We start from the raw sequence: 15,408 nt of genomic DNA, 5'->3' as shown, positions 1-15,408 counted from the left end.
TCCGCCCTACCCCCATCCCCACCCCAGCTCATCACTAGGTGCCAGGGGAGAACTCATTCACATCCTGCTTACATATACATTTTTAAATTGCTGCTGTATATGAAAACCTTTGCATGGTGAACAGTGACAATTCTTTTCTTCCTGAAGAAATCTGAAGGCACAGAGCTGCTCACTAGGGAACATGCCATCACTAACTTTTATCTTTTAAAAAAAAAACTAGGGTGATCAGCATTTGAACAGCTTTTTAACCCTAAGGTTGGCCTGGGAGGTTTCCTTTGGAATAGTTTTGAGCAGCTTCAGGACTAGGGCTGGTCAAAAAATTTTAGGCAAAACTGTTTTCATACGTAAAATTTGGGTTTTGATGCAATGACATTTTTTGTGAAAATTTTCATCTGAAAACTTTAGGTTTTTGGTTTTTTGACCAACCATTGACATTTTCTAGGGGTCGGAGGAGAATACATTTTCCAACCAGCTCGACTCAAGAGTGCTGTAAAGTACACCCTGAGGGGGCTCTCTTCTAGCTGAGGATTGCTGTAGTTCATTCTACCTGAGCCTCAAGAATAGCTCTGGTCTATAGGAACTGGGAGACAGGTGCACCAGTATCAGAACTGTGCTAAACACATACCATGGACAGTCCCAGGCTTTAGCATAATTTGTGGCACTGAGTATCTCATTAAGGCAAAGTATAAAACAGAGCCATGATTTAAGCTTTGGAATGAGACAATTTTGCTATCACTGGGCAACAAGGATGGGCAGTGACACTCACTTGGCTGCTACAGCTCTAACAGGCACTTTTCCAAAACTGGCTACTGATTGGGAGGGCCTCTGTTTTGGGGTGCTTGCCTTGAGACACCTTTGGGCGTGATTTTCAGAAGTGCAGTTTCCTTTAAGTTCAGTTGGAGTTCTGGTGCCCAGCGCTTGCCCAAAGTGACTCAGAAATAGAGGCAACCAAAGTCAGTTGCTGCTTTAGAAATTTGGGCCCACGTGCGTAATGGAGAATGACTGTCCCTCCTGGAGAGAGCCAAGGAATTTACCTCAGTGATATTACAGTATTCTCGCTGGCATACAGCCAAGATTTCCTTGAGTCACTTTAAAACCTGAATGCTTCCTACTGTGCTGTGTGCTGTCACTGAGCTGCCATCACCTTTCCAAGCATGTTTCTTAATGCAATAGTCTTGTAGGAAATTTTCCAGTAATGAAAGTGGAGAAACACTTTGAAAAATTGAAAATCCAAAGGCAAGTCTAATCGTCATTCAGACTTGTCTAACTCACCATGAAAGTGACCTTTGCTCTGATCTAGAGAACAATTTCGCTTATCTATAAATGGTATTTCTCTGATGGACAAGGGCAGTATTTTACTTTATAAGTTTTCACTTAACAATAGTGATTCTGTGCCGGAGCTCAGAGAGGATTTCAAGCCTCCCCCCGCAACACTTTAAATCTACTTCCTCCCATGTAAATTTCTGCAGAATTTAAACTTTCCTTTGATATATGCAAAACTCCAGTTCTTCTGTCTGTGAAGGTTACGTTCAAAGTGTGATCAGTTACAGTGCTCTCTTACCAACTCTACATACAGACAGAAGAAACAGCACCAAGGGACTTGTGACCTGTCCAGTTCATCTCAATGGAGTGCTCACTCTGAAGCCTGTATTATCATTTATATGTCTACATGCATCCAATGAAGTGGCTATTCACCCATGAAAGCTCATGTTCCAATACGTCTAATAGTCTATAAGGTGTCACAGGACTCTTTGCTGCATTTATATGTCAAAGCTCTTAACTATTTAGATAATGTGCTTATCCTTCATAGTTGGATGCAGTGTGTGTGTCAGTGGGGTGGAGTGGGGCTGCATAAGGTAGGCTGTAGTGGAGATGGCCTCTCCCCCAATCCTATACGTTTAAATGAAGTGTGCTGCTTTAAGTGACTGAATCCTGCATTGCTGTCCTGTTTTTCCTTCTTTCTGTGACTAGGCCTACCCTTTAACTGAGTTTCCCTCCCAGCGGGGGGAAAAGGGGAGAAATGAGCCACCATTAGGCTTCTCCATCCTTTGATCAAAAAAGACGAAGGAAAAGCTCTTGTTCTCTGGAACATTTCAGAATTACCAAATACATCCAGTTAGGGTGTGATCACAAGACTGGACGAGGCCTGAGATTTACTTAGACTGATTTGGAGCATGGACCCATTTTTTGTTCTGTGTTTGTAGAATGCCTAATACAATGTAGTTCTGGCTCATGGCTGGGGCACCTAGGTGCTATTGCAATACCAATAATAAATAATTTTAATAACAAAGGGTGTTTATTTTCTCTGAACTGGTTCATCGATCTCTATTCCAGACACATAACTATTTTAGATTTTATAATTTTATTTCTATGTCTTGATCGTCACTTCAGATGCCCTGGGACTGGCATTTCCTCTTTCTCCCTATCTTTAGGAGGTGGCTAAACATAAACTCAAAATAATTAGACATTAAAAATATGGAAGGAAAACAGTTTCTCCTCATTATTTGAATTCCCCATGAAAAGCGCTTTTTAGTTCTGTTTGTTGTTAATATACGTGTGGGTTGTTAACTCTGAGTGGATTAATGTTGATTATAGCCTGAACTGATTAAGAAATCTTGACCCAAAGTACAACTTTATCTGTCATTCATCTGAATTACTTCCACTTGTGTCAGCACTATTTAAAAGGAATCAATGAAGATTTCTGAAGATAAAGCTTTGTCATCTAGCTTCAAATGGACTAAATTAATTAAACTGCTGGAGCCAAATCTATGACACTTCTCAGTTATTATTACTTTGCATGGATTTGCTGCTGACATTGATTGAGATTATGATGGAGATCTGTTTTTTATTTAATTGTTTAATTGTTTATGTATTTATACAGATTAATCTCAGTGGGATGAACAGTAGAAATGTTCTGCATGAGCCGACAAAAATCTGATCAGCCTCCAAATGTGAGGCTAGAGAAGGTTTTTTGTGACCTTACACAGAAGGTCTACGCTATAGTTCCCAGAATTACAACCTCCAGGAGACATCTCTTGTATGAAGGGTGTTAACAACATTCTCTGAAATCTAATTCACTCTGGCTGGAAATGACTTCAACAGAGTCTCCCCTTCTTCTCCCTCTAGACTATAAATGGCATAACATACTGGGAGGGATTGGTGGCTGTGTAAGGATCACAGTTGTTGAGATGGAGAACAGCAAGTAGATCATCAAGTCCATCCCACTGGAAGGTAAGGATATAATTTCCCATCAAAAGGTGTTTCACATATTACACATAACCACAATTGATTCACGGTTGAAGTGATTAAGGTTAAATGCAAATAGAAGGATAGGAAGAAATCTGCCACGCCTATTAACACTGAACTAGATTGCACCTTACAGGTACAGCTCATACTAGGGGGCACCATCAAGCTGCACCATCCCTGAGGGACCAGTGGCGGATGTTCTGCCTCAAAGATACAGGATGTTTCCTGGAGCTCTCAGGCACATACACACTGTTCATCTCCTACAACACTTTACTGGAGTACAGTTTACTCCACCTTTCACAGCCAACCAGCTCCACTGACAGATCAGAAGGGTACCTGGAGCCATGACCCTGCCTCATCTTTGCCACTTCCAACACTCTCTGAGTCGTTGTATACCCCTAGGAGAGTGGGGACCAAACAGTCTCCATGCTTCTGAGAATGCTGGAGTCCAACCCATCTAGGCCCTTATACAGGCTCCACAGAGCATTGGAGAGGCTGCCCCCACAGCATTTTCACATAAGAGATACACTGAGCAGCAACTACTTTCACAAGCAGACTCATTGTCCTTTAAATAAGGCTTGCAAAATCTGGGCCTTCAAGATCTGCTACCAGGCTGTAGGACCAGACAAAGATAAGTAAATCAGCAGTCTTGAAAAGCTATGTACAAGTACCCATGTTCCATGTTTATGCAGCACCTAACACAATGGAGTGCTTGACTTGGGCCCCTAAATGGTACCTCAATTAACCAAATGGGAGAATTCAGGCCTGATTTTTAGTTGTAGGAAAGCTTTGGCATTGTAAAGGCATCAGAGCAACGTAAAGGGGACTTGGCATAACTGAGAATCACAATCAGAGCACATTTAATTTTGCCAGTGTTAATTTCCTTTAATATTTTTCCCTTAAAGTTTGGAAAAAATATTCGTAGTGCTGGAACATCTCACCCAAGATAACAGAGAAGAAGAAAATAAGCAAGGGAAGAAAAATGTAAATGTCCACTTTAATCATTTCTGTATCTTTACTATAGATAGGTTTGTAAAGTTAATTGCAAAAATGATTAAGACAAATGATATAAGTCACCACTTAAATAGCTTTTAGAATAGAAGAAATGTTGATAACAGGAACAGACTTTGTCTAGGCTAACCTATTTTACCAGTAATAGATTTATTGACTGAAAGGTAAATGAGGGAAGGGAAGGAGCAAAAGCAGAATAGCTGGTAGAAAGTTGCAGGCAGAGTGACGGAGGTTATATGAAATCACCAGAGAATTGTGAGTCAAGGTCTCCCATTTAAAAAAACAAAACAAAACTCTTCATTAATGGTGAATAACTTGCACCTAGAAGAAATTTTTAGCAGTTCTTCAATAGATGATGAACTTTGTTATGAATTATCAAAAAGTCCACTCCAGAATGCAGTATTTTAATGAACCAGTAAAAAGAATGGTATTATTTTTCGATGTACGGGGAACCACATGCCCTGAGACTTAACTTTTCTCATGAGAATCTTTAGCGCACATATGTTTTGCCTTGTTAGTTTCCTTCCTTGGCTGAGTAGTATGAAGACAATCAGCCTAGATGTTTTCCTCATGCATGCCTATAATGAGTTTGGGGGTTTAGAATTGGTACCATTGTGCCTGGTGACTCAACAGTTGGCGTAAGGAACCTGTAATGTAGCTAGTCGTGCTACCTTAAGAACATAAGAACAGCCATACTGGGACAAACCAAAGGTCCATCTAGCCTAGTATCCTGTCTACCGATAGTGGTCAATGCCAGGTGCCCCAGAGGGAATGAATAGAACAGATAATCATCAAGTAATCCATCCCGTCGCCCATTCCCAGCTTCTGGCAAATAAAGGCTAGGGACACGATCCCCACCACCCCTTCACAGGTATGTTGCCCTGGTGTGCAGGGTCTTTTAGCTGGACAGCTTCTCCTAGAAGGGGATGTCCTCTCAGAGCTGTCCCTGGCCATAAAGCTTTGTTGACTACCAGTAAGAATCAATACAGTCTTCCCAACAATATTTTTCTCTTCCCCACTGTGTTCCTTGCCATGTTTACCATTTTCTAATACTATAATCAGTTGTAAACAGAAACTATCTTTAAACCTGCTTTCAGTAAAGTTGTACGTATGGGATGTTTTAGGGGGCTATTGCTCTCTAAGGCCAGGTCTACACTGCGACTTTAAATCGGTTTAATGGCCGATATACCGATTTAACGCTGTATCCGTTCACACGACGTCGTCATTAATATCGAGTTAAACGGTCCTTAAATCGATTTCGGAACTCCTCCAAACGAGAGAGTAGCGCTAAATTCGATAGTGATAACTCGGATTAGGGTTCAGTGGACGGAATCGACGTTATTGCCCTCCGGGCGCATCCCAGAGTGCAGCACTGACCGTCTGGACAGCAATCTGAACTCGGATGCAGCGGGCAGGTAAACAGGAAAAGCCCCGTGAACTTTTGAATACATTTCCTGCTTGCCCAGCGTGGAGCTCTGAGCAGCAGGCTGGCAATGCAGTTTTGAAATCGAAAAAGAGCTCCAGCATAGACCGTACGGGAGATACTAGGTCGATCACTGTATGGGAGACAAATCTGTTGTATGCAGCTCCGTTACAGAACACGAAATGCCAAAGCGTTTGAATAAAAAACTCCAGGAACACAGCGCTGTGTGAACAAGCGTAACGGGAGCCACAGACGTCAAATGGACGCTATGAAGGGAGGGAGGGGTACTGAGACACCAAGCTATCCCACAGTCCACAGCAGTCTTGAAATTATTTGCATTCTTGGCTGAGCTCCAATGTCTGTAGGTTCAAACACAGTGTCTGGCGTGGTTCAGGGAACAGCTCCTCAGTTTATTTCCCCCACACCACGTGAAAAAAAAAAGGGAAAGATTGCTGTGCTATGGCGTTTGCTCAATGCACTCCGCGAAAAAGGCGCCAAAGGGTTGTCTGCGCCTTCACAAAGGGAGGGGTGAGGCTGTACCACACACCACCCGGGGCAGTAGTTTTCTCCCCATCAGGCACTGTGCTCTCAACACGAAGTGGGGAACTATGGATGCTGAGGAACAGCTTACAACAATGCACCGCTCCTGACCAATGACGAAAACAATACATTTCGGAATCCCACTGTGGACTGCGCTAAAACCGATTTTATTAGATCTGTTTTGTAATATCGGTTTAAGCTAATTCGAAATAATCGTGCAGTGTAGACGTACCCTAAGACAGTTATTAGACCTGTACACTTGCTTTCTAGTAACAAGAAAGAAATGCATAACATACTCCTGCACAAAATTTATGTCTCCCACAGATTTCTTTGCTCCCCCACCGAAAAATGACTTTCTGCGACCCTCCCTAGCAGTATGTTTTGGGTGCCCAGGGCAGCCGAGGGAGAAGTAAATCACTGTGGGGCAGAGGTCTGGACCGGGGAAGACCTGGCTAGTGGCTTCTACTCTGCACCAGGCTCAGCTGCTAGTTCCAGCTGGGCTGAGGATGGGACTTCCTCTTCCCCTGCATGGCATCTGGGGCCATGTCAGACCCACCCCCATATTTCTCCTCTAGCTGTAAGAAGTTCTGCAAACTGCCTCCCACTCTTCCTGTACCCCATTGCTCCTCAGATGGAGGGAGAGGGATCATTGTAGAGGGAGCTCCTTCCCCATCCACTCAATGACTGTACATCCAGATCCTATCATACCCAGACCCTCCTGCTAAGCCTCACCCCCCCACGTACCCAGAACCCCACCAATGAGCCCCACTCCCCCTGCACCTGGACCACACAATGAGACACCTGCACCCAGATCCCCACCCTACCAAGCCCCAACCAGTTGCACCTAGATCCTCACTCCACTGAGCTCCACTCCCCGAGCATCTGGATACCCCCTACTGAGTTCCCCACACCCAGACCCCCCACTGAGCTCTATCTCCTATCTCCCCCAATACCCAACCCCCCCCCCCCACTGAGCCCTAACCACCTTCACCTGGAACACATCTTCAGAATCCCATTACCGTTGCACCCATAACCCCTCAACAAGCCCCTGTGCATCCAGATCCCTCCTGCACCTCAGTCCTGCAATGAACCGCCTGCATCCAGATTGTCCCACACAGAACCCTCTCAACCCACACCTAGATTGCCCCACACTAAGCCTCTTCACACTTGGATCCTGCCTTTCTGAGCCTGCCTGTCCACATCTAGTGCATCTGGCATGGAGGGGCAGGGACCTGGGGTATTTCTAGGGCAGGCCTGGTCCTTGCGCTATGTCAGGGTTGGGTGCAACCTCACCGCTGAGTCTGTGTCCCAGGGGGTAGCTGCACAGTGATCTCCCACCTCTGTGCAGCCAGTAGCCTGTGCTCCCCAGTGCCATGCTGGAGCCTCCACATTTATTTGGCAAATAAAATTTGCAGAATTTTAAAATATTATGTGCAGAATTTTTAATTTTTTGGCACCAAATACCCTCAGGAGTAATAACAGTGTAAATAAAAGGATTTTGTTGTTCGGTTTTTTTTGCTGTTCACTTGTTTCTCATAACACGGATGAAATTCACCCCAGTGAAATCTGGGCTTAATGGGACTTAGGTGGTGAATAGACTTCGTGTTGGCTTTCTAGGGTGAATGCCAGGCAAAATGAGGAAGGAACCAGTAGATCACAGGTTGATATCACCCCTCAAAAAATTTCTGCTTTTTTGAGTATAAAGCTTACAGAGAGCAATATGTAGATTTCTTTCCTTTCCTTTAGATTGTGTGTACTAAGCCCCCGCCCCCTCTTTTATGGATGTTTATGGCTTTTGGCATTCACCAAGTAGATCATTAGCATCAAGATGCTTTTAACATAATTTCTGGGGAAATTACTGACAGTTTCAGGCCATTCTGAGGGGAGGAGGTTGTGTGTCATCAAGTTGCATGTCCATTCACTGCAAAAGCACAGGGATGAAAAACAAGCCAAACTTGATGTTTTCTGAGATTGTTGTGTTATTTGTCTCATGGAGAAAATTAGGCTGACATTTTAAAGTATGCAATGAATGGTATGTAAGCAATGCCTTGCCACTGATTTACTGTGCAAGAAGCCAAAGTGATCTTTGCAATTTCACAAATAGTTCTGGAAAAATTGGCTGTGCTGTAAACACAGGCCCAGTAAAATGCATCTCACAAGCTAGTGAGATTGGAAGGTCATCCATGAAATATTTTGTGGTATTCATACTTTCCTCCTCAATCAATGCCAGATTAACAGCACAGGAAAAGTTAGGATAGCAGCAGTGCAAGCTTCCCCCACACTTCTCTATCAGTGTGCCTAGAATTCTGACCTGGAGGGGACCAATGAAAGTAGCTTGCTCTGCTGAGATGGCCAACAAGGCTGCCAGCCCAAATCAATTGTCAGGGAAGTTTTTATCATGTGCATCCTTGTCACTAGTCATTGGATTGAGACCATTGGCTCAGTTCACTTACGGTATCAGGAAGGTTTCAGAGGGGTAGTCGTGTTAGTCTGTATCAATAAAAACAATGAGGAGTCCTTGTGGCACCTTAGAGACTAACAAATGTATTTGGGCATAAGCTTTCATGGGCTATAACCCACTTCATCAGATGCATGGAGTGGAAAATATAGTAAGCAGGTATAAATATATAACACATGAAAAGATGGGAACTGCCTTACCAAGTGGGGGGTCAGTGCTAACAAGGCCAATTCAGTTAGGGTGGATATGGCCCATTCCCATCTGATGAAGTGAGTTTTAGCCCACAAAAGCTTATGCCCAAATAAATTTGTTAGTCTCTAAGGCACCACAAGGACTCCTTGTTGTTTTTAGCATCAGGAAACCATCAGATGTTAATGGTTTTTGGTCACTAACAACCCAGATTTGAGTTGGTGAAGCTTCATAGGCAAGATTCCTGTTCTGCTTGGCTCAGGAGAAGGGGAAGGTGGGTGTTAGAGAGCAGATTACAGTCTTGAATCTCAGGACTACTCTCAGCCTTGACACAATTTACAGCCCCTGACAGGCAGTTGTCAAATTTGCCCCTAACATCAATTGACTCTATTTCCACAGATAATTGCTATGGCTCCCTTACACCATGTCCGATCCCCAGCTTTCTCCCCTTCCCGCCCCTGGCATGCCCCTTATACTAGGTGGTGGGTAGTAATAGAGGTGTAAGCTTGCAGACAAAGCTCTACACCACTCAAGGAGTTTTCTTATGCCAGAGTAATGTTTTGCTGGTCATTTGTAGCCAGATTACACCCCTTCACACCACCTGAGCATAAACTCTGCAGAGAAGGTGGGCACAAATCTGCACATGGGGGAAAAAAACATTCCTGATGCAGTAACTACACAGCACTACCCCAGCAGTATGATTCAAGAAAGCTTGGTTCAAAATAGACCAGTGGATCAGAATTATGAACATACAACTTGTAACAATCTTAATGCTTGTTAAAATACCTAGAGTCCTTAGCGCATTTGAGATTTAAAATTTGTCTTGAAATAGCTTCAGCTTAGTCAATGACTGTATTAAAATACAAGGTGGTGGGGTGTTAGGAAATTTTATCATCAGCTTCTTACATCTAAGCAAAATCTTATATTTGAGTAGGAAGTGTGAATCAGCTTGGATTCCAACACTCACACAAATACACACAGTGAATCTTAATTAACAAGAAAGCAGCAGTGAGTAAAGGTTATTTTCCTAAATCTATTCCAGAAAAATCTCACAGGTTTATAAAGATTACAATGCCATTAAGTCATAATAGTAGAATGGAGTTCTTACTGAACCAGAAAACAAGCAAATGAATAGCAGCAGTAGGATAATATCCTGCTGTGAAACCAATGGTTACAAATTGGTTCCCTCTAGTCAAAGTTGCTTTCTACTGCTTTAGATTCTCAGCAGCTTTTCATTAAGAACACTACATGTGCCTCTTTAAATAAGGAAGTGCGTGACCCTTTTATTTATGGGAATGAAGGTACAATGAGTCAGACACTGACTTCAGATTGGTAAATAGATAGAGTTGTTGTTTAATGTTTCGCGTGTGTATGTGCTGGTAAAGTACTTGGCAAATTTCTGTACTGTACAGGGTGTTGCTAGTTCCTGAGCCAGGCAGGTCACAGGCGTTTTTGTGTTATTTATTATGCATCGCATGATTAGAGCTGGTCAAAACTTTTCATTCAAAACATTTTTGACAAAAAATAGCGTTTTTGTGGCGGTAGAAATTGCTATGAGAAATGTCTGGGTTTAATTAATTTTTAGGGTGGAGGATACTAAAAAAAATGATTTTTTTTAGGCAAAAAAATTCTTTTTTTAGTTGCCATTATACTAAAAATATAAAAGTTTTTAAGTTCTCTTTTTTTTGATGTAAGCCCAAATGCTTTTGAAGTAAAATTGTGATGAAAACAGACTTTTCCATTTGTTGTCAATTTTATTTTTCACCGGAAGAAAAAACATTTCCCAACCAGCTCTATTAATGATCTTCAGTAGCTATAAAACCTTCTGTGAGATGTTAATTCCCTCAACTCCTACTGATACTGAGGACCACTCAGGATTGGGATCTTGCCTCAGTGACTGTGCATATTCATTTTGCAGCTAATCCAATGGTATGTGGTTGTTATAGGAATCTTCAGTGAAAGTAGCAACACTTCTATCTAAAAAGTGATGCAATATTTCTGTTGATCCCCCAATCTGTTTTCAGGTTAACTTTTGGTGAAGTATCTAAATCTTAGGTTCTTCATCTGAAGCTGATCCAAACAAGTCTAGAAATTGGACAGGAGAATTCCTAATAAATTGGCTCATACTCAGCAAGACTGGGAATACTGGAAACAATGCCAGTTTTTCAGTATGTGGTCTCTGGACTTAGGTGAAATTAGAAAGTGCAAAGATATTTGAAAATGTGGGGAAATAATTTAAATATTTTGAATCTCTCTTTTGAGGTTAGGTTCCCCCCAGCCCCCATATTCCCCCAAATTGGTTCACTCATCAGTAATAAAATAATCTGTCAGTCAACTGGCATTGTCTAATAGCTAGACATAATTTTCAGATATACCTCTTTGGGGAGAGCAGTATTTGCAGGAATAAGAGCACACCTGGCACATGAGAAACAGAAATCGTTCATAGTTAGGGCAATTAGGAAATTAGTCAAAATCTGAATTAATCACAGCACTCCAAACACTCAGATACAGAAGTGGCCAAGTTTCTGTGGCTTAGGCCAACTCCTGCTACTCAGTATAAAATATTACTCTAGATTTTTTTTGATAGAATCTCTGCTAGTATAAATCAGGGTAGCTCTATTGAAAGCAACACTATTTTAGTAGCTAAGAATGTGGCTCTTTACAGTTACCGTATATACTCGTTCATAAGCCGGATTTTTTTAGTAGAGGCAAAAGGGAAGAATCTCTCCACTTCTGGCCATGCTGCTCTCCCCCAGCCTCCAAAGCAGCTGCAGCTCCGTGCCACTCAGCCCTGCCCCCCAGAGAAGGCTGTGGCCGCGCTGCCCGGGTGCCGGAGCATGCTGTGGCCATGCCGCCCGGCCCAGCCTGCTAGAACATGCTGTGGCCGCACTGCCCAGTCTGGCCCACCGGAGCAGTCTGCGGCCACACTGCCCAGCCTGCTGGAGCAGGTCCACCCAGGCCAGAGACATCCTCCCCTGGCCCTCCCCAGAAAAGGTGGGAAGGGATGGGATGGGGAGAGTGTGGGGGTCCCGGGCTAGGGGTGGGGTCATGTGGAGGGTGGTCACAGGGGTTACTCCCCTGACTCCCAGCTTGTCTCCCCAAAAATTATTTCCCTACCAGTTGCTGTCCTGGCCCGTCAGGGTAAGCAGCTGATGTGCTGGGACACTTTGTTTACTTAGGTTTAACTCCGTGCCTGTTGATGCTCGAGGTAAACAAACCATCTCGGACCACCAGCGGCTTATCCTGAAGGCCCAGGAGCCAAAGTTGGCTGACCTCTGAATTACAGGGTCAGCTTATGAACAGGTTATAAAAATTTTCCATTTTTACTTATCCATCTTGGGGGGGTAGGCTTATAAACGAATCGGCTTATGGACGAGGACATTCTTTTCATCTCAAAATCTGAAGCTTTATTTAAACTAGTAAATTATCCCTTATTTGATGGGCCTGTACTTAATGTTCATTTAATTTGGATCAGGCTCAGATTAAAAAGGCTTATATGGAAAGAACACTGAATTAAGGGCAAAATCCCAAAGCAGAAGGGATGGAACCTAAGTATACTATGGGGCTATGCAAATACATGAACAAGTTGATTGTTTGTTTTACTTTGTCACTATTGCATTTCAAATTGACAGCAGTAATTCACTGTGGCTAGTCTATTGCAACAGTAACCCAGACTTGTCACTGAGATTTTACAGTAGAGCTGTTCCAGAGATCTTAATGCTTCCCTGTATTATATCTCTGTTAACTTTTCATTACCCAACGCACAATAATGCTCTCCACTGAGAATCACATTTGGAGCCCACAATGCTCTTTGTACACTTGCAGGTAGGAATGGCAGGACTAATCTTCAAAAGTAGTGTCCAAAAGAGAGGCTGCCAAAGAAGCTTGAGAAATGCAAATCCTATTGTAAATAAGGAAAACATGTTCTTAAATGTTCTCCTGAGCAAGCCAGAAATGCAAACGAAATCATAGGGTGTGCAGTCTGGCTCGACCCCCAAGAGTGTGGTACATGCAGGAGAGAAAGTGTAAATGATAATAAATCAGAATGCCCAGAAGTTTCAACCTGAATAGCATCAGCAGGGGTGGGGTTCTGGAAAGGATGCCTATTGGTCCTGCCTTGCTGGAGAACATCTTGCAAATGCCACATTGTGTCAAAAATGTACAGGTGTAAATAGAGCAGCCTGAGCAAAGCAAAGTCAGGAGGAATACAGAAGAAAAAATGATATTTACACTCATATTGCAATGGGAGTGGGGGGCCAGACACCTGGATTCCAATTCTTTCCACAAAGAGTGTGTAAAACATCAAATGAAAAAGGGAGGAATTGGTCAGATGATGTCGACAGTTCAGCAAGCACTGTGATTTTTAGCCTGGCTGATGAAAGAAGAATGGCAAAGAAGAAACTGAAATCAGAGGAGACGAATTAGCGGAATGTCTCCGGGCCAGATTCTGCATTAATAATAATAATAATTAATGTTACTATTATTGATGTGTTGTTGGTTATTTATTATGGTAGCACTTAGTAATTTCCATCAAGGGTCAAGGCCTCTTTGTGCTAGGCCCTGCACAGACATGTAACAAAGAAACCCTCCCTGCCCCAGACAGCTTATATCCCAGAAGTCAAACCAGGCACAAAAGGGGAACAAAATAAACATGGGATACAAGGAATACAAGTCGGTTTCACCTTTATTAGTAGTGCCATCACATGGAAAACGCAATAAGCAGTAGTTTAGTAACCTTTCAATATTTGGTTTGCAACACTTTGTAGTGTTTTGATGCCTGTCTTAAAGGGATTGGTCAGGTTGTGTAGGCCCAGCTCCTCATGGGAATTCAGGTACCTTACTCCAATGGAAATTAGGTGCCTAAATACCTTTGTAAAAATAGTTTTGTAAAAAAGACAAGTAAACCTATCACAAAAATTAAGCAAGTTTTCATGGCATTGTTTTAATTGAACTGTTCCCCTATAGCATTTACAATGCAACTATTACAGCATTGTGCACATACATGAAAATCCAAACTTAAACAGACTACAAGCACAGGCAACATTTACTAAATAAGAAATGGGGGCGTTGCATTTAAATTTTAAATTCTTCAGCTTAAAAATAAAAAATATATATTAGTAACAAAGAAGGGGAAATGTGTGGGTGAGTGTTTATTTTTAATCTATGGCCAGTAGTTTAGATGGTGTAAATCAGCATAACTACATTGAAGTCAATGGAACTCTGCCAGTTTTCTCCAGCTGAACATCTGACCCATGGTTTTTCGCTCCAGGGTTATTTTTTTTTAAGTAGAAGGAATGGGGGGAAACAACCTCGTCTTCTAAGCTAATTTTAAGCCATTTGGTGAAAAATCAGCTACTTTTTTTTTAACATGGCATAATACAGTTAACCCTATTATAGTGGCATTCCACTTATTATAAGTATCTTTAAAGAGACGTGTATCAATTTATTATAGCAGTAAATCCTAGATTTACTTAGATCTTCAAAAGATCAATTGTGCAGCTTTCCAAGAGGAATGAATATTAAAGAGTTGATGTCTCATACAGTGCCTGCAAGATTAGAATAGCTTACTAGGGTATAGCAAAGATTTATCCACCTTAAGCTCCTACAAAAGAAGCTGTTTTTTTCACACTTGCACATGCTATGCATGCATAAGCAACTAATGTTAAGCTAAGATGAAGGGGAGGTGAGGTGTATCTGATGCCAGGAAAGACAATACACAGATAAGAGAAAGCTATTTCATAGCAGCTAGATGCCATTTTCACAGCTAACAGATGTAGGTGGAAACATTTTAGTGTTAACGCAGGCTTATTTATTTGACTATTCGCACTCTCTCTCCTTCCTCACACACTTTAAACATAAAATTGATTACATGATTAGGAGACAACCGCCTAAGGAAAAAAAGATAATATTTTTTTTACAAATTGGTTTTATTTGTAAGTAGCTGTATTGCATATTCTTTTAAATTAAATTCACAGTTAACAAAGTATATTTAAAGTGTTATCAAACATGACCAATGTTAATGGTATTTAAAATCAACACCAGTGACTGAATCTAGCTTGTGGATCAGAGTGAAGCTAATGTAAAATATGTTTTGCTAAGGAATATGGCAGGTCTGTCACAGGGCACTGAAACATTCCCGTACTCTACAGATCTTTGCCAAAGCCCACTGATGTCAATGAGAATATTCCCATAGAGTTCACTGGGCTCTAGATTAGGCCTTTAGAGCACACATTTATGAAGGGTACTTTTGCACATGTACCTCACTCCTTGACAGTGGTTGTCACAGCGTTTAGTGAAGTATGAGGGTTCTCTCAGAACTGTGGCTTTTTCCATTCTGCAGTCTCCAAATTATGGGGAACTGGTGCAAATTTTCCTGATGGACTGGAAGTGCTGTCCTGCTAATAGCTGTGTATGAGGCAGGAAATTCACCCATTCTTCTTTAAATTCATTTTTATGTTTCTGAGGATCTTGAAATACTTTACAAACATGTTTCACAAGGCCACTCTGAGATAGCTGCTGTAGGTATTACAATCCTCATTTT

This window comes from Chelonoidis abingdonii, chromosome 2 (assembly GCF_003597395.2).
Source record: "Chelonoidis abingdonii isolate Lonesome George chromosome 2, CheloAbing_2.0, whole genome shotgun sequence".
Taxonomy (NCBI): Eukaryota; Metazoa; Chordata; order Testudines; family Testudinidae; genus Chelonoidis; species Chelonoidis abingdonii.
The sequence above is the reverse complement of the archived record's forward strand: the minus strand, read 5'-3'. Positions refer to the sequence as shown.